Genomic DNA, 18,197 nt, shown 5'->3' on the forward strand with positions numbered 1-18,197 from the left:
ACTCCCAGTGACAGGGGCAGCACGGGGTTAGATACAGAGTAAAGCTCTTTCTACACTGTCCCCCATCAATCACTCCCAGGCAGGGACAGCATGGGGGTTAGTACAGGGAAAAGCTCTCTCTACACTGTCCCCCATACGCCCAGAACAGAGAGTTAGGTATAGAGTCAAGCTCTTTCTACACTGTCCCCCACCCAGGACAGGAACAGCAGGGGGTTGAATACAGAGCAAAGTTCCCTCTACACTGTTCCCCCCCCCCCCCCTGAATTAAACACTCCCAAGACAGGGGCAGCATGGGGTTAGATACAGAGTAAAGCACCCTCTACACTGACCGTGCCCCCATCTGTGGACTTTGCTGGCCTGGCCAGCAGTTATTGCCCATCCCTAGTTCCCCATAAGAAGGTGGTTTCTGAACGAATTGTGGTGTAGGGACAGCCACACAATGCCCTTAGGAAGGGAATGCCCAGTCAACCAGCTTGGCTGATGTGACGTACGCCCTTTTATGACACAGATTCGCATCCCCTTGTGTCAGGAGAGAGTTGCATTTTTGTAGCCACACCTCACAACCCCGTGCCATCTTGACGTGTTTCACCGCAAACGGAGTGAACATTGTCGATGTCTATCAACTGTATCGACTCACCAAGACTCCTCTGACAGCGTCTTCCAAACCTGTCATCTCTAACGCCCAAAGCAGGACAAGGGTGACATGGCAACACCACCCCCTAAATGATCCCCCTCCAAGATACACATCATCCCAACTCAGAAATCTATCAGCCGTTCCTTCAGTGTCAAAATCCCACAACTATACCGCACAGGCACAGGAACAGGAGTAGGCCACTCAGCCTGTCGATCAATGAGATCCTGGCTGATCTGTGGCCTAACTCCATTTCCTTGCCTTTGGCCCATATCCCTTAACCTGCTTCACAAAAATTTCTCGGATTTAAAACTAACAACTGATCCAGTGTCCGCCAAAGTTTGTGGAAGAGAAGACTGCAGCGGTTTAAGAAGGCAGCTCACCACTACTTTCTCAATGGGCAATTAAGGATGGCCAAAAAAATGCCAGCTCTGCCACTTTCCACAAACAAATAATGTATTTTTAGAAACTCAGATAATCAACACTGAGATCTGCAGTGCATCCCATGGATGCTTTAGTTTGTGGTATTGTGGCCAAGCAGTCTTTCAAAAGGCATGAGTCATACAGTAATACAGCACAAAAATGGACCCTTCGGTCCAACCAGTCCATACCGACCATTATGCCAAACTAAACTAGTCCCAACTGCCTGTGCTTGGTCTATAACCCTCCAAACATTTCTTATTCATGTACTTATCCAAATGCCTTTAAACACTGACTGTACCCACATCCACCACTTCCTCTGGAAGTTCATTCCACTGCTCAGTGCAAAAGAAATTGCCCCTCATGTCTTTTTAAATTTTTCTCCTCTCGCCTCAAACTTGCCCCCTTGTCTTGAAATCTCCCACTCTATGGTGAAGACACCAGCCATTCACCTTATCTAGACCCCTAATGATTTCATAAGCTTCAATAAGGTCTCCCTCTTATGCTCCAGTGAAAGAAGTCCCAGCCTCTCCTTATAACTCAAACCCTCCATTCCCAGCAACATCCTGGTAAGTCTCTTCTGAACCCTCTCCAGCTTAATTATACCCTTCCTCTGACAGAACTGGACACTGTACTCCACAAGAGGCCTCACCAACATCCTGTACAGCCTCAACATGACGTCCCAACTCCTACACTCAAAAGGTCTGAGCAACGAAGGCAAGCGTGGTGAACACCTGCTTAACCACCCTGACGCACGAGTTCAAATCACACCACTATCAGTTGTTTACAGAATCCACACATTGGTCAAGGCACTGAAAACAAGAGCAGGGAGGTTACGATAGAGCTGTGTGCTAGGCACAGCTGGAGTACTGTGTGCGGTTTCAGTATCTGCACCGTACATCCTTCTTATAGATTGCACTAGAGAGAGGGTGCTGAGGACGTTCACCAGGATGTTGGAGAGATCCAAGGACGAAGAGAGACTAGAGGGGCAGGGGCTGTTTTCCATAGAGGAGAGGGATCTGAGGTAGCATATGATTGAGGTGTGCACAGTTCTGAGGTGTATAGATAGTGTGGATAGGGAGAAACCGCTCTCCTTCGAGAAGTCGATAACTGGGAGGGGGCGCACAGTTTTAAAGGTAAAGGAGCAAGGGATTTGTTTGGAGCGGGAATGTGAGGAAAACAACGTCTACCCAGAGGCTGGTTGTATCTACAACTTACTGCGCCTAACAGGAAGGTAGAGTGATGTATATGGATAATGACTCGAAGCACTTTATAAAAAGTCATAGAGTTGTACAGCAGAGAAACAGACCCTTCAGTCCAACTCATCCATTCCGACCAGATATCCTAAATTAATCCAGTCCCATTTGCCAGCATTTGGCCCATATCCCTCTAAACCCTTCCGATTCATGTACCCATCCGGATGCCTTTTAAATGTTATAATTGTACCAGCCTCCACCACTTCCTCTGGCAGTTCATTCCATACACGCACTACCCTCTGTGTGCAAAAAGCCCCTTAGGTCCCTTCAAATCTTTCCCCTCGCACCTTAAACCTATTCCTTCTAGCTTTGGACTCCCCTACCCTGGAGAAAAACACCTTGGCTATTCACCCTATCCATGACCCTCATGATTTTATAAACCTCTATAAGGTCACCCCTCAGCCTCCAACACTCCAGGGAAAATAGCCCCAGTCTATTCAGCCTCTCTCTATAGCTGAAACCCTCCAACCCTGGCAACATCCTTGTAAGTCTTTTCTGAACCCATTCAAGTTTAGCAACATATTTCTGATAGCACGGAGACCAGAATTGCACACAGTATTCTAAATGCGCCTGACCAATGTCCTGCATAGCTGCAATTTGACATCCCAATTCCTATACTCAATGCACTGACCAATAAAGGCAACTTACCAAACACCTTCTTCACTGCCCTGTCTACCTGCGACTCCACTTTCAAGGAACTATCAACCTATACCCCAAGTTCTCTTTGTTCGGCAACACGCCCCAGGATCTTCACATTTAGTCCAACTTTGATTTGCATTACCAAAATGCAGCACCTCACATTTATCGAAATTAAACTCCATCTGCCGCTCCTCTGCCCATCAGCTCATATGAACAAGATCCTGTTGTACTCTGAGGTAACCTTCTTCACTGTCCACTACAGCGCCAATTTTGGTGCCATCTGTAATCTTACTAACCATTCCTTCTATATTCACATCCAAATCAGTTATATAAATGGCAAACAGCAGAGGAGCCAGCACTGATCCTTGCAGTGCCCCACTGGTTGATGACCATCATGGATATGATGGGCTGAAGGGTCTCTTTTCCCGTGCTATACAAGTTGACCATCATCCCATTGCCGTGGCAAGGGAACTGGCTGCACCCAAAACTGGCAAGCCACCTTCCGCAAGAAATTCCAAAGCAATCAACTCCTCTCCGAAAATATTCAGAAACACTCTAAAAGGCATTCTAGGGCAATGTGAAAACACAGGACCCTGGCAATTGCCCTTCTGCCTGCGGACGGCGATGGAGGTGGGCGAGGAACGGACGGAGACGCCAACGTGGAGGGAGTTATCGAGTGAACTCTTCAACAGGCCTCTGAGGACTCAACACACCAAGGGCAAGACGAAGGGGGGAAAGAATAAGTAAAGCTGTCCGACTGGTTTTTGTTCAATCGCAAACACAGGTTCAGAGACGGCAACTAAAGACAGGAAACTGGCTTTACTGTAACCCATAGGAGCAGTGCCAAGCCAGTCACAAGGAGCTGACTACGCTCTGACAAGTTTGAACAATATAGTTCCACTCTCCTTTGGCACAGAGGCTAGATTCTCTCTCATTACTGCTGACACACTGGGAGATGGCTTGGGAGTAAACCTTTCCATCGGCCAGCCCTTGCTGGTTCAACTCCAAAAGATTCAAGGGATTACAACCAGTAGGTAGTTGATTTTTTAAAAATATATACACTCACGGGATGTGCTCCTTGCTAGCGGGGGCCAGCATTTATTGCCCATCCCCTGGTTGCCCCCGTCAGAAGATGATGGGGAGCTGCCTTCTTGAACCACTGCAGCCCTGTCTGGCGTAGGGGCACCCGCAGTTTTCGGAGAAAACCTTACCATGTTGGAAGCAGGCCATTCAGCCCATCAAAAGTACACTGACCCTCTGAACAGCAGCCCATCCAAGACCCACCTCATCCACCCTGTCCCTGTAACCTCGCATTTCCTATGGCCAATCCACCTAGTCTACACATCCCTGCGCACTACGAGACAATTTAGCACGTCCAATCCACCCTAACCTGCACATCCCTGGATACTACGGGACAATTTTCCACGGCCAATCCACCCTAACCTGCACATCCCCGGGCACTATGGGACAATTTTCCACAGCCAGTCCTCCCTAACCTACACATCTGTGGACTGTAGGAGGAAACCAGAGCACCCAGAGAAAACCCACGCAGACACGGGGGGAGAACATGCAAACGCCACACAGACAGTTACCCGAGAGTGGAATCGAACCCACGCCCCTGGCGCCATGAGGCAGCAGTGCTAACCACTGAGCCACCGTGCCGCAGCAGTTCCTTTAGGGAGGGAGTTTCAGGGTTTTGACTCAGCAACACTGAAGGAGCGGTGATATATTTCCAAGTCAGCTTGGTGTGGGGCTCAGAGGGGAACTTGCAAGGGGTGGTATTCCTACGCATCAGCTGCCTTTGTCCTTCTAGATGTTAGTGGTCACAAGTAAACAGGACGGTGAACAAGGCATTTGGCACACTTGCCTTCATCGGACAGAGTACTGCTTGGATCGTCGTGTTACAGCTGTACAAGACATCGGTAAGGCCACATTCGGAGAACTGTGTACAGTTCTGGTTACCCTGCTGTAGGAAGGATTTTATTAAACTGGAAAGGATGCAAAATAAAGACTTACAAGAATGTTACCAAAACTAGAAGGTTTGAGTTAAAGGCGAGGCTGGGTAGGCTGTGAAATTTAAGTGTCAGAGGCTGATGTATGACCTTACAGGGGTTTATAAAATCATGAGGAGCATAGATAAGGTGAATAGCCAAGGTGTTTTCTCCCCAAAAGTCCAAGACTAGACAGCATAAGGTTTAAGGTGAGAGGGGAAAGATTTAAAAAGGGACCCGAGGAGCAACTTTTCCAAGCAGAGGGTGTTGCGTGCACGAAACGAGCTGTCAGAGAAAGTGGTGGAGGTGGGTACAATTACAACATTGAAAAGATATTTGGACAGGTACATGGATAGAGAAGGCTTAGAGGGATATGGGCCAAAGGCAGGCAAACGGGACTAGTTCAGTTTCAGAAACCTGGTCAGCATGGATGAGTTGGGCCGAAGGGCCTGTTTCTGTGCTGTATGACTCTGTGGAAGACCTTTGGTGAATTTTGCAGCTCACGTACACACTGCTGCTCCCGAGAGTGGAGGGAGTGAGATTTGTGGGATGTGGTGCGAATCAAGTGGGCTGCTCCAACTTGGCCAGTTCTCTCCCACTTCAATCCTTGTGGACTGTACCTTCCAAGACTTTGGCTCCCGACTCTAGAACTATCACTGCAAACCCCTCCTCCCACCGCCTCCCACCTCCAAAAGCCTACCATTTCTCAATCTACCACCCTCCCCTCACTTGACAGAGTAACTGGTCAGAAGGCGAGCGGTTCAAGTCTCGCATCTAGAGACCCCTCTTGTTGCCCTGTGGGAGGGTCAGTGCCAAGAGGCTGCCATAAAAGATGATATGTCAAATCGAAATCTCCCTCTCAAAGTGAAGGGCAAAGAAAGATCCCACGACCACTTGTCCAGTTTACTCAAATCAGCACCAGTAACTGGAACTTGGCACATTTTTCGGTTAAAAATGTGTTACAGAATCCTTACAGTGTAGATAGAGGTCATTCGGCCCATCAAGTCTGCAGCAGCCTTCTGAACAGCATCCCATCGTAACCCCACATTTTACCATGGCTAACCCACCTACTCTGCATATCCCTGGACACGACGGGGCAATTTAGCACAGCCAATCCACCCTAACCCGCACATCCCTGGGCACTACGGGGCAATTTAGCACGGCCAATCCACCCTGACCCGCACATCCCTGGGCACCACGGGGCAATTTAGCACGGCCAATCCACACTAACCTGCTCACCTTTGGGAGGAAACCAGAGCCCCCAGAGGAAACCCACGCAGACACTGGGGGAGAACCTGCAAACTCTGCACTGACAGTCACCCGAGGCTGGAATCAAACCCTGGCGCTGAGGCAGCAATGCTAACCGTGCCAGCGGGAACGCATTGTGTACAAATTACCAAGAGTGCCTACACTTCATTTAAAAAAAAAAAGCATATTTCATTGTCCCCAAAGCACTTTGAAAGTTCCCAAAGGCGCTATGGAAATGCAAGTTATCAAATGGATAGCAGAGGGTGAAACCGTCACGACAGTTAGATACCACAATATACAAGCCTCAGGACAAGTGCTGGAAAACAGGATTAGAGGAGTTGGTGGTTGTTTTTGACCGGCACAGACTCGATGGGCTGAAGGGCCGAAGGGCCTTATTTCTGGGGGTAGACCTCCATGACTCAGCAATCACTTGAGGCACCATAGAGGGAAATTGAGGGAATTGAGGGAAATTGAGGGAAAAGCGGGACTAGAACAGGTAGGGGACCAGCATAGGTCAAGTGGAAGTCGGCACCGACCAAAAACAAAAGGGGGAGAAATTTGATGAAGATGCTGAGAAACTGAATCTGTATAGCACCCGAGGCAACCTTAGAACATCCCGAGGTACTTCACAGCCATACTTTTCCTTAAAAAAAAGAGACACACTCTAAAAACGAGGTGATGATTTAAGCTCACCACTTTAGCGGAATGTACATGTTGTGAGAGGTACCTTAACAGGATGGATGCTTCCCTCTCATCCAGGGGGTGGGATAATTAGAACTGGGGGTGGGTTGTCGGGGTACGGGGTTCAAAAGGGGGGGGGGCCCGAAAGACAAAGACGAGGGGGCACTTTAAGTCTGTGGAACCGTCTCCCCCAAAAGAGCAGCGGAGGCTGGAGTTACAGAATATTTTTACAATCGAGGTAACGTTGAAAGGGTGATGGGAGGCAGGTGGGAAAGTTCACAACCATGAGGCATCTCGCCACAGCTGGAGAGCTGAGCGCAGTCCTGGAATCCACAAGATAGGAGGGAATGTGATGAGGGAGTTTTACCAGGAGGTTCACCTGAGCAAGAGAGAGAGAGAGAGAGAGAGAGAGAGAGAATCGGGACGGACTGGGGTTGTTTACCTTGGACCAGAGGAGACCGAGGAGGGGTCACGATTGAGCTGTATAAAATTATGAGGGGGATAGACGGGGGGAAGACAGGAAGGAGATTTTCCAATTGGAGGGATCAATGACCAAGAAGGGCATAGATTTAAGGAGAGGGGTAGGAGGTAGAGAGGAGATGAGGTTTTTCATCCAGGCGGTGGTAGGAATCTGGAACTCGTTGGCCAAGAGGATGGTAGAGGCAGAAACGCTCATCATATTGAAGGGTGCCAACCTGACAGAGTCATAGAGTTGTACAGCACGGAAACAGGCCCTTCGGCCCAACTTGTCCATGCCGACCTGACATCCTAAATTCATCTAGTCCCATTTGCCAGCATTTGGCCCATATCCCCCTCATCCTCCTTTTTCATACACCCACCCAGATGCCTTTTAAATGTTGTAACTCTACCAGCCTCCACTACTTCTGGCAGCTCATTCCATACACGCACCACCCTCTGCGTGGAAAAGCTGCCCCTCAGCTCCCTTTTATATCTTTCCCCCTCTCACCTTAAACCTACGTCCCTCTAGATTTGGGCTCCTCTACCCCGGGGAAAAAGACCTTGACTATTCATCCTGTCCGTGCCCCTCGTGATTTTATAAACCTCTATAAAGGTCATGCCGTCAGCCTCCCTCGCTCCAGGGAGAATTGCCCCAGCCTCTTCAGCCTCTCCCTGTGGCTCAAACCCTCTAACCAAGGCAGTGTCCCTGTGAATGTTTTTCTGCATCCTTTCGAGTTTAGCAACATCTTTCCTACAGCAGGGAGACCAAAATTGAACATAGTATTCCAAAAGCAGCCTCAGCAATGTCCTTTACATTGATCTAGTTCTACTTGCCAGCATTTGGCCCATATCCTTCCAAACCCTTTTCTATTCATGTTCCCATCCAGATGCCTTTTAAGCGTTCTAATTGTACCCACCTCCTTATCTTTTGCAACGATGTGTTGGGCTTGTTGGAGTGGAAGGTCTGTTTCCATGCTGTATGATTCTATGGGTGCACTTGCAATGCCATGGCTATGGGCTAAGTGCTGGGAAATGGGGGCTAAAATAGTTAGGAGGTCGTTTTTGACCGACACAGGCTAGATAGCTGTGCTGTGGACCTCTCGGACTGTGACAAACACCTCAAACCAAATATCCTCTCAGCTTTCTCTACTCCGAGTGTCTCCAGATTCCACCAGGAGTTGGCAACTCTCCATCGATGCGCAGTCAGCCAAAAGGAAGCTGCGGTATCTTTGGACCTGTTCCAGGTTCCAGACACATTATTTAACAAAAAAATGTTTGTGGCAAAAGATCGAACGATCATGTTCAAAAAAACATCAAGTTTATTACCAGGAAACCCCAACAGCTTGCTGTTTGATTGGACAAAAACAAGCTTCAAAACAGGGCCGTGCCAACATCGTCTGTACCCCATCACCGTGGCACCGAGTATCCCTGTCATTGACCAGGAAGCAGGAAATGGGGGTGGAGGGAAGGCTAGGGGCATTGGCGGGGTGGGGGGGGGGGTCTACACCACAACAGAAATCGCCCCAGTAACCCCGATTTTGTTTTTAATTCATTCACCACATCAGGGCATCGCTGGCCAGGCCAGTATTTATTGCCCATCCCCGATTACCCAGAGGGCAGTTAAGAGTCAACCACACTGCTATGGGTCTGGAGTCACGTGTATGCCAGGTAAGGATGGCAGATTTCCTTCTCTCTAGGGCATTAGTGAACCAAATGGGTTTTTCCAATAATGGATTAGAGTCATAATTCAGGATTTTTTTTATTGAATTCAATTTCCACCATGTGTCATGGTGGGATTCGAACAATGTTATCTGGATTAACAGACTAGCGAAACTATCACAACGCCATCGCTTCCCATCGCATTAAGGGATGTAGATGGAGGTAAGATTCGCATCTACCATTTTATCAGCTATGATTGTATGATCACACACTGGCTAAGGGTGCTCTCTCTCTCTCCCCCTCCATTTATCACAGACATGCAAAACACCAACAATCGCTTTCATATGACACTGAAGTCCATTCACTTTACCCACCCCCCCACCAAAGGACCAGAACCCACCTCTGAGATAGCAAGAACTCCAGATGCTGCAGTCAGAGTCAATACAGTGTGGAGCTGGAGGAACACAGCAGGTCAGGCAGCATCAGAGGAGCAAGAAAGTCAACATTTTGGGTTTAAACACTTCATCAGGTCCAGGTAAGGATGGCAGATTTCCTTCCCTGAAGGACATTAGTGAACCAGATGGATTTTTCCGACAATGGATTCGAGGTCATCATTAGACTCATTATTCCAGGTTTTTTTTTTATTGAATTCAATTCCCACCGTCTGCCGTAGCGGGATTCGAACCCAGGTCCCCCGAACGTTATCTGCATTAACCAACCAGGGTGTAAACCTGCAAAGTCAACTCTCTTGCTCCTCTGATGCTGCCTGACCTGCTGTGTCCCTCCAGCTCCACACGGTCTTGACCAGAACCTGCCTCGCTCACTCACTGGCAAGTGGAATCTTAATGAGGGAGGGGAACCACAACAACAAGTATTCATATAGTGCCTTCAGTATTGACAAAACACCCCGAGATGCTTTGCAGGAACGTTAACACAAAACAGTACGTGACACCAAGCCACATCAAGATATACGAAGGCAGATTGGACCAACTGCTTAGACCTTAAGACAAAAGGAGTCCAGGAAGGCCATTCAGTCCGTCGAGTCTGCTCCACCATTCGCAGCTCCTCAGCTTCACTTTCCTACCTTTTCTCCCTGATAACCTTTCTGATTAAAACAATATCTGTCTTCAACGACCCAACCTCGACAGCCCTCTGTGATAAAGAATTCCACAGATTCACTCCCCTCAGACAGAAAATTTCTCCTCGTCTGCGTCTTTACTGGGCGACCCCTTATTCTGAAATGATGCTCTTCTAGTTCCTGGACTCTCCCACACAAGGGGAAACAACCTCCCCACATCTCCCCTGTCAGTTTCCCCCCAAGAATCTTGTATGTTTCAGTAAGGCCACCTCTTATTCCATTGAGTCCAGGCTCAACCTACTCAACCTCTCCTCATAAGACAGGCCCTCTGTATTTGGGATCACCCCAGTGAACCTTCTCTGGACTGTCTTCAGTGCAGGTATATCCCTCCCTTTCTTTTTTTTTGAGGTGCACCTTAGAAGGATGAGAGCGAGGCAGAGAGAATTAGGGAGGGAATGGTGCCAGCGGAGAAGCAGCTATACAAGTGAGGAATTAGCACAAAATTCAGGGAGGGTGCAGAGATGGGGTCACAGAAGCAAACCCTCTGGTCCAACCTGTCCATGCTGAACATAATCCCAAACTAAACTAGTCCCACCTGCCCTCCCCACCCTGCTCCTGGCCCGTATGCCTCCAAACCTTTCCTATCCATGTACTTATCCAAATGTCTTTTAAACATTGTAATAGTACCCCACATCCACCACTTCCTCAGGAAGTTCATTCCATCACTTCCTCAGGAAGATTAAAAAAAAAATTGCCCCTCGTATCTTTAAATCTTTCTCCTCTCAGCTTAAAAACTTAAGTCTTGAAATCCCCCACCCTAGGGAAAATACAACTACCATATTACCGCTCATTATTTTATAAACTTCCAATAGGTCCGTATCCCTCCAAAAGTTTCCCTACTCATGTCCTTATCCAAAATGTCCATTCTAAACGTTGTAACTGTACCTACATCCTTCTGGCAGTTCATTGCACACACGAACCACACTCTGTGGAAAGAAAAGGAGTTGGAGGTCACAGTGATAGGGAGGCATCAGGAGGGAGGAATTGGAAAGCACAGATGGGAATCTTAACACCTAGAGTGTGAAACTCACCACCCCAAGAGAGTGCAAAATCGAATCAACAGTCAAGAAAGAAAGAGATATGTTTCTGCAATGAAAGGTGGGATAAAGGGCTATGGGGAGCAGTGGAGTTGAGACCAGGATAAGATCAGATCACGTTAAATGGCGCAGCGGGTTCGGAGGATCAAAACTGCCCACTCCCGCTCCCAATTCCTACGGGATGATGGCAAATTGAAAGCTGGTGCAGGTCAGCAATTGTGTGGGACTCTCTGCAAGTTTGGACGAGCCCAAACTTGTGGACCCAGCCGGTAGGCAACTCTCCTGTGATCGAGAGGCTTTAAATTAAGGCACGATCCACACTGTGTCCCAGTGCATTTACAAAAGACACGGCCCGTATTGGAAGAGCAAAGGTCGGGAGGGGGGTCTCCCTGGTCCATTATTGTCCCTCGCTCAATTTCACAAGAAACAAACATCGGTTCACCAGCTGGATCGATTGGCTGCCATCATTCCACGATTATAATGCTAAACGCCTCATTCGCCCTAAAGCGCCCGGAGGTGCTGAGGTTGCAAAAGGTGCTATGGAATTTTAATTTCCACGTTTCCAAGGAGAGGTTATGTTTAACAGTGCAGGTGCCTAAGCTGACACTGGCAGGAAAAAAACCTGCCAGCTTGCAGTTTCGTAGGGCGAAGAAAGTGACCCACCCCAGGTCACATTTCCCTCAAATGGATAGAAATCTCATTGGTAACAGAAACAAGGGCATTCAGAGAAGAGCAAGGACATTGGTCAGAAATCCAGGTTTCTTAGCACCGGAGGCTGGCACAAAAATAAGGGAGGGGTTGGTGGTTTGGAACATCACCTTAAATTAGGGAAGAAATAACGTGCATTTGTATAACACCCTTCAGGCATACGAGGGTGCAGGCCAAAAGCTGGAACACAGCACTGCTTTGTTTTTGATGGGCTGAAGAGGCTCTCTCAGTTATCGAGACACCCCAAAAGTACTTTATAGCCAAACTTTATTTTAAAAGAAAATAAATTCTGTAAAAATAGCAGGTTATGGAAGGAGGTACACCGCGTTTGGAAAGGCATTAGGGAGATTGTCAGTGAGGGTGGGGGAGAGATTTTAATGATTTGATGGAAGGTTGGAGGGCGGCCAACCTTCGTTTTCCCCCAGTCCCTGTAATTGACCTTGAGGCCTAGGGCCTTGCTAGGCCCAATTGGGAGAGGAGGCGAGGGGTCAAGTTGTCATGTGGCAGGCCAGAGCTGGTAAGGATAGCAAAATGCCCTCCCTAAGAGATATATAAGTGGGTATTAATGAAGTTGGTAGCATTTTTCCACAAGTGACGATAGCTACAATGGTTCCCTTTGCTTAGACTGACTTCCTGTTGCTTATTTTTTTCCTAAAAAAATATGAACCAAAATAAGTTGGTGATTAAAACTCAGGTCTCCAAATAAACTTGGGTTACCTCCCGGTTCCCTTCACCATACCCATTCCATAGGGAATAGGGACTAGGCCGAGTTGGTTCAACGAACAGGAAGAACAAGTTTTGGACTGGGCAGCTAGACTCGAGATGAGAAGGGTTTTGCAAAGGGAGAAAGCGAGAGAGGAAGGAAGTTCTGTAATGAAGTCAGAAGGTCTCACAAAAGGCAGGCCTTATAATATCCAGCCAAGCTGATTTGGAGCCTTGGGGTCAAGTTTGCTCATGCAATCTGCAAAAAACTAAAACAGCCACAACAAGAAAAAAGCGAGACCTGACTCCCACCACTTGCAAAAAAATTTCTGCTGTTCTTTGAAAGAAAGATACTACAGTCTGTGAACACTCGACTGCCAGTTATGTTAAAGGAGCTTTCCTTCCCCCTCCCAAAAGTCGACCACTTTTCTAACAAATAAAACCAAACCAAATTAAAAAGAGAAAAATCGAGGGTTGCAGCACATTCATCCAAGTTAACAGATACTCAAAAGTTCCCATTCTGTCATGAAATGAAATGAAATGAAATTCCAAACCCCGCCTTTGAAATTGAACGAAGTAATTTGTAACTCAGATTGGGAGCAGCAACGGCTCTCAAACCCTCAAAAAAAAAAGCCAACTGTACTTTATTTTTGCTTTAATTTAGTGATTACATTAAAATCATCGATTCAATTTATTTAATGCCCCGTTTCTTCACCCCACCCCCATCTTATTACAAAAAAAAGTCCCAGCAAGACTTTTGTCTCTGCTTCAGACAGTAGCTGCAGGCGACAGAGAGACAGAAAGAAATCTAAACTTTTTGGGGTTTTTGTTTTCCAGAGCTCTCTGTTTCTCCTACAGCCTCCAAAAACTTGGAGGAATTTTTAACATCTGCGAACACACACCACGGCTTACCTTTTGTCAGGCTGTCTCTCCCTCTCTCTCTCTCTAAGTCAATCAGGAAGTCGAGATTTCAAAAGTTTTTGATCCACTTTTTTTTTGAAAGAGAAAAAGATCTGAACTTTTATCGACAGTCCTTGTGTGTGTGTGTGATTTTTTTAAAATTAGCTAGTCCGAAATGTTGCTTCCTTGTTGGTTTGGCTGTCCCTGTAAGGTGGGGCTCTAACTTTCATTCGCTCCCTAAGTCACTAACCTCTTTTTTATAAACTGAAGAGGAACAGACTTCTCAATTTCCCATGGCCAGACAGGGGGAGTGTTCTGTTCTACTCAAAAACACACTCGGAGAACGCCACCTCTGGGTATAACTATTCTGGGCAGCTATATACATTTCAGAACATTTTGTTTTTGCAAAGTACCAAGATTCAGGGTGTCTGCCTTATTCATTTTTTTAAAAAAATCAAAATTGCTCATAGCCCCCCTCACAAACTTTGGATTTGTCTCCCCAAACCTCTCCACTTTAAAGACACTCATTAAAAGCGACCAAGCCAATGTCTCGTCTTCTTTCTCTCGAAAATCCCTACAGTGTGGAGGCAGGCCATTCGGCCATCGAGTCCACACCGACCCCTCCAAAAAGCATCCCAATAAGATCCGATCCCTTGTAACCCTGTATTTCCTATGGCTAACCCACAGAGCCTGCACATGCCTGGACACCATGAGGCAATTTGGCACGGTCAGTCCACCCTAACCTGCACATCTCTGGACACTACGGGACAATTTAGCATGGTCAGTCCACCCTAACCTGCACATCCCTGGACACTATGGGACAATTTAGCACGGTCAGTCCACCCTAACCTGCACATCCCTGGGCACTACTGGACAATTTAGCACGGCCAATCCACCCTAACCTGCACATCCCTGGGCACCACGGGGCAATTTAGCACGGCCAATCCACCCTAACCTGCACATCCCTGGACACTACAGGACAATTTCGCACGGCCAATCCACCCTAACCTGCACATCCCTGGACACTATGGGACAATTTAGCAGGGCCAATCCATCCTAACATGCACATAGAGTCATACAACACAGAAACAGACCCTTCGGTCCATGCTGAACATAATCCCAAACTAAACTAGTCCCACCTGCCTGCTCCTGGCCCATATCCCTCCAAACCTTTCCTATCCATGTACTTATCCAAATGTCTTTTAAACATTGTAACTGTACCCACATCCACCACTTCCTCAGCAAGTTCATTCCACACGCGAACCACCCTCTGTGGTGGAAAATTGTCCCCCATGTCTTTTTTAAAATCTCTCTCTCCTTAAAAATGTGTCCCCTAGTTTTGAAAACCCCCATCCTAGGGAAAAAGGCAACTATCATAGACTGTCGAAGGAAAGCAGATGAAACTGACACACAGGAGAGAAAGTGCAAACTCCACACACAGGCCAGAACTGAACCCAGATCCCTGGCACTTTGAGACAGCAGTGCTAACCACTGAGTCACCGTGCCATCCTCCTTGCTCAACTGTTGGGGAACTTCTGTTTAGGAATTGCTGCCTTAAAGTACAGTTTCGATCTCTTTACTTGAGAAAGGATGTACTGGCAGTGGATGGGGTGCAGAGGAGGTTTCCCAAAATAATTCCGAGTTGAGGGGGGTTGGCTTACGAGGAGAGATTGAGTAGACTAGGACTATACTCATTGGAATTTAGAAGAATGAGGGGGGGATCTTGTAGAAACATATAAAATTATGAAGGGAATAGATAAGACAGAAGTAGGGAGCTTGTTTATGCTGGCAGATGGAACTAGAATTATGGGGCATGGCTTCATAATAAGGAGGAGCAGATTCAGGACTGAGTTGAGGAAAAACTTCTTTACCCAAAGTGTTGTCAATCTGTTGAATTCCCTGCCCAGTGAGACTACCTCGTTGAATGCTTTTAAGGCAAAGATAAAATTTTGGAACAGTAAAGGGATTAAGTGTTTTGGTGAGCAGGCAGGTATGTGGAGCTGAGTCCATGAAAAAATTATCAGTCATGATCTTATTGAATGGCGGAGCAGGCTTGAGGGGGCCAGATGGCCTACTCCTGCTCCTCATGTTCTTCATCACGCTACATAAATGCAGGTTGCTCCTGTACGACAGGAACTGACAGCCATTTTACACAAACACACACACACTAGAGGCTTTCCCTCAGCACTGACCCTCTGACAGTGCAGCACTCCCTCACTGCTGACCCGCAGCAAGGGTCCCTGGAAGACGATAGAATCCTTACATTGTGGAAGCAGGCCATTCAGCTTCTTGAGTCCTCACTGTCCTTCCAAACAGCATCCCACCCTGTCCCTGTAACCCTGCATTTCCCACGGCTAACACACCTAACCCTGGGCACCATGGGGCAATTTAGCACAGTCAGTCCACCCTAACCTGCACATCCCTGGACACTCTAGCACAGCCAATCCACCCTAACCTGCACATCCCTGGGCACTATGGGACAATTTAGCACAGCCAATCCACCCTAACCTGCACATCCCTGGGCACTAAGGGACACTTTAGCACGGCCAGTCCACCCTAACCTTCACATCCCTGGGCACTACGGGGCAATTTAGCATGGCCAATCCACCTTAGCCTGCACATCCCTGGATACCAAGGGGCAATTTAGCATGGCCAATCCACCCTAACCTGCACATCCCTGGATACCAAGGGGCAACTTAGCACAGCCAATCCACTCTTACCTGCACATATTTGGACTGCGGGAGGAATCTGGAGCACCCAGAGGAAACCCACACAGACGCAGGGAATAACATGCAAACTGTACACAGACAGTCTCCCAAAGCTGGGATTGAACTCACAATCCCTGGCACTCTGCAGCAACAGTGCTACCCACTGAACCACCAGGCCACCCAGCTTGGTGAAGGCTTCTTTTCCTCTTCTCAACCTGGAGATTTGAGGTCAGCTGGAAATCAGAGGAAACACCAAGGCAGGGAACTGAAACAGGGCTGAGCCATGACCAGACCCAATACAGCCTCACCGAGCTCATCAGGTTAGCTGGAATTTTCTAGCCCAGAAACAGGCCTTTCGGCCCCTCTACTCCATCCTAGCATTTCTCCTCCACATTTGGCATGCTTGTCTTCACTGGTCAGAGCACTGAGTACAGAAATTGGGATGTTATATTGCATTGGTGGTGCTACTTTTGGAGTACTGTGTACAGTTCTGGTCACCCTGCTACAGGAAAGACATCATTAAATTGGAAATTTAAAGATTTACAAGGATGTTACCTGGACTGAACGGTTTGAGTTATAAGGAGAGGCTGGGACTTTTTTCAACTGGTGTGTAGGAGGTTGAGGTCTTATAGAGGTTTATAAAGTCATGAGGGGCATAAATGATGAACAGCCAAGGTCTTTCCCTAGGATAGGAGAGTCCAAAACGAGAGGGCATAGGTTTAAGGTGAGAGGGAAAAGATTTAAAAGAGACCTAAGGGGCAACTTTTTCATGCAGAGGGTTGTGCATGTATGGAACAAGCTGCCAGAGGAATTGGTAGACGTGGGTACTGTTACCATATTTAAAAGACATTTGGACAGGTGCATGAATAGTCGTAGTCAAAGAGTTATAGTCATAGAGTTGTACAGCACAGAAACAGACCCTTTGGTCCATGCCGACTACATATCCTAAATTAATCTAGTCCCATATGCCAGCATTTGGCCCATATCCCTCTAAACCCTTCCTATTCATGGACCCATCCAGATGTCTATTAAATGTTGTAATTATACCTACCTCCAATACTTCCTCTGGCAGCTCATTCCATACACACACCACCCTGGTGTGAAAAAGTTGCCCCTTAGGTCCCTTTTAAATCTTTCCCCTCTCACCATTTTTTCTGAAGGAGGGTCAGGACCCGAAACGTCAGCTTTCCTGCTCCTCTGTTGTTGCCTGGCCTGCTGTGTCCCTCCAGCTCCACACTGTGTTATCTCAGACTCCAGCATTGGCAGTTCTTACTATCTCTGCAGAGAAATGGGACTAGTTTACATGGTCGGCCTGGACGAGTTGGACCGAAGGGTCTGTTTCCCTGCTGCACAATTCTATGACTCTATGGCATGGAAGAGTTGGACTTAAAGGTCTGTTTCTGTGTTCTATGATTCAATAGAAACCACCTCTCACCCACCCCCTCATCCCACCTATTCCTCAATCCTTCTATTCCTTTCTCCCTCATGAGTTTATCCAGGTTCCATTCCTTCACTGAATCACACCTGTTCAACTCACCCAAGGGGAGAGAAAACAATGGCAAGGCTTAATTGATAGCTACACCAAAGGGGGCTAGCACTGTCAAAGTAGGCTGAATGGCTTCCTTCCACACTGTTTGCTTCAATTGTACACCTTCCTTGTCAGTGTCTACAGGAGGAAAGCAGACAGTTGGAAGGAGAAAAAACAATTGCAGGGTTTTGTTTTTAAAATAATGTACTACATTATATGTAAGCTTATAGCTATATTATTTTGGGTGTGGTGATAAAGGAGGACTGATTATGCGAGACAATGTTTGTTTCTACAGCGAGTTCTGGGATCCAATAAGCATTCATCGCCTTCCCAGTTTGCTCCATAAGAAATAGTAACAGGAGTAGGCCATTCGGTCCCTCAGGCATTCAATAGGATCGTGGCTGATCTGACAGTCTTCAAATCCACTTTCCTGTCCTTTCCCTGGATCGTGAACTGATCAAGAATCTATCTATCTCAGCCTTAAATATACAC

General features: G+C 47.4%; 1 protein-coding gene across 2 annotated transcripts in view; it reads right to left on the bottom strand.

Moving 5' to 3' along the window:
- LOC109921650 (CDC42 small effector protein 1-B-like) overlaps positions 1-18,197 on the bottom strand; it is a 47,706-nt gene that overhangs the window by 23,687 nt on the left and 5,822 nt on the right. Inside the window, exon 1 of one of the 2 annotated variants that reach the window (XM_048620397.1) lies at positions 13,482-13,712. The exons of the other annotated variant lie outside the window; for it this stretch is intronic. The gene's annotated coding sequence lies outside the window, so the exon portion shown is untranslated. Of the gene's footprint in view, positions 1-13,481; positions 13,713-18,197 lie in introns of those variants that run through there. 2 annotated transcript variants of the gene reach the window in all.

This window comes from Rhincodon typus, chromosome 46, assembly GCF_021869965.1.
Source record: "Rhincodon typus isolate 14 chromosome 46, sRhiTyp1.1, whole genome shotgun sequence".
NCBI lineage: Eukaryota > Metazoa > Chordata > Chondrichthyes > Orectolobiformes > Rhincodontidae > Rhincodon > Rhincodon typus.